Below are 2,500 nucleotides of genomic sequence, written 5' to 3' on the forward strand. Positions count from 1 at the left end.
CAAAACTGGCCATTTTTGGCTGCGCGAGCGAGCGGCGAGCGGCGGACAGCGAGCGAAGCGAGAGGCAGCACCGTCCCTGCTATACGAAAGCCCCATCCAGCCCTGTGCCACCCGGGGGGTTCCAGGGTGCTGAGATGGCTGACATTTTGCTCCGCTCACGACGGTCGCCGCGGCACACAAGAACAGCCCAAAAACAGGCCAAAACAGCCCAAAAACGGGCCAAAACTGGCCATTTTTGGCTGCGCGAGCGAGCAGCGAGCGGCGGACAGCGAGCGAAGCGAGAGGCAGCACCGTCCCTGCTATACGAAAGCCCCATCCAGCCCTGTGCCACCCGGGGGGTTCCAGGGTGCTGAGATGGCTGACGTTTTGCTCCGCTCACGACGGTCGCCGCGGCACGCAAGAACAGGCCAAAAACTGGCCAAAACAGCCCAAAAACGGGCCAAAACTGGCCATTTTTTGCTGCGCGAGCGAGCGGAGAGCGGCGAACAGCGAGCGAAGCGCGAGGCAGCACCGTCCCTGCTATACGAAAGCCCCATCCAGCCCTGTGCCACCCGGGGGGTTCCAGGGTGCTGAGATGGCTGACATTTTGCTCCGCTCACGACGGTCACCGCGCCACACAAGAACAGCCCAAAAACAGGCCAAAACAGCCCAAAAACGGGCCAAAACTGGCCATTTTTGGCTGCGCGAGCGAGCGGCGAGCGGCGAACAGCGAGCGAAGCGAGAGGCAGCACCGTCCCTGCTATACGAAAGCCCCATCCAGCCCTGTGCCACCCGGGGGGTTCCAGGGTGCTGAGATGGCTGACGTTTTGCTCCGCTCACGACGGTCACCGCACCACGCAAGAACAGGCCAAAAACTGGCCAAAACAGCCCAAAAACGGGCCAAAACTGGCCATTTTTGGCTGCGCGAGCGAGCGGCGAGCGGCGAACAGCGAGCGAAGCGAGAGGCAGCACCGTCCCTGCTATACGAAAGCCCCATCCAGCCCTGTGCCACCCGGGGGGTTCCAGGGTGCTGAGATGGCTGACGTTTTGCTCCGCTCTCGACGGTCACCGCGCAATGCAAGAACAGGCCAAAAACTGGCCAAAACGGCCCAAAAACGGGCCAAAACTGGCCATTTTTGGCTGCGCGAGCGGCGAGCGGCGGACAGCGAGCGAAGCGAGAGGCAGCACCGTCCCTGCTATACGAAAGCCCCATCCAGCCCTGTGCCACCCGGGGGGTTCCAGGGTGCTGAGATGGCTGACGTTTTGCTCCGCTCTCGACGGTCACCGCGCAATGCAAGAACAGGCCAAAAACTGGCCAAAACGGCCCAAAAACGGGCCAAAACTGGCCATTTTTGGCTGCGCGAGCGAGCGGCGAGCGGCGGACAGCGAGCGAAGCGAGAGGCAGCACCGTCCCTGCTATACGAAAGCCCCATCCAGCCCTGTGCCACCCGGGGGGTTCCAGGGTGCTGAGATGGCTGACGTTTTGCTCCGCTCTCGACGGTCACCGCGCAATGCAAGAACAGGCCAAAAACTGGCCAAAACGGCCCAAAAACGGGCCAAAACTGGCCATTTTTGGCTGCACGAGCGAGCGGCGAGCGGCGGACAGCGAGCGAAGCGAGAGGCAGCACCGTCCCTGCTATACGAAAGCCCCATCCAGCCCTGTGCCACCCGGGGGGTTCCAGGGTGCTGAGATGGCTGACGTTTTGCTCCGCTCTCGACGGTCACCGCGCAATGCAAGAACAGGCCAAAAACTGGCCAAAACGGCCCAAAAACGGGCCAAAACTGGCCATTTTTGGCTGCACGAGCGAGCGGCGAGCGGCGGACAGCGAGCGAAGCGAGAGGCAGCACCGTCCCTGCTATACGAAAGCCCCATCCAGCCCTGTGCCACCCGGGGGGTTCCAGGGTGCTGAGATGGCTGACGTTTTGCTCCGCTCTCGACGGTCACCGCGCAATGCAAGAACAGGCCAAAAACTGGCCAAAACGGCCCAAAAACGGGCCAAAACTGGCCATTTTTGGCTGCACGAGCGAGCGGCGAGCGGCGGACAGCGAGCGAAGCGAGAGGCAGCACCGTCCCTGCTATACGAAAGCCCCATCCAGCCCTGTGCCACCCGGGGGGTTCCAGGGTGCTGAGATGGCTGACGTTTTGCTCCGCTCTCGACGGTCACCGCGCAATGCAAGAACAGGCCAAAAACTGGCCAAAACGGCCCAAAAACGGGCCAAAACTGGCCATTTTTGGCTGCACGAGCGAGCGGCGAGCGGCGGACAGCGAGCGAAGCGAGAGGCAGCACCGTCCCTGCTATACGAAAGCCCCATCCAGCCCTGTGCCACCCGGGGGGTTCCAGGGTGCTGAGATGGCTGACGTTTTGCTCCGCTCTCGACGGTCACCGCGCAATGCAAGAACAGGCCAAAAACTGGCCAAAACGGCCCAAAAACGGGCCAAAACTGGCCATTTTTGGCTGCACGAGCGAGCGGCGAGCGGCGGACAGCGAGCGAAGCGAGAGGCAGCACCGTCCCTGCTATA

This window comes from Musa acuminata, unplaced genomic scaffold, assembly GCF_036884655.1.
Source record: "Musa acuminata AAA Group cultivar baxijiao unplaced genomic scaffold, Cavendish_Baxijiao_AAA HiC_scaffold_425, whole genome shotgun sequence".
Classification (NCBI taxonomy): Eukaryota; Viridiplantae; Streptophyta; class Magnoliopsida; order Zingiberales; family Musaceae; genus Musa; species Musa acuminata.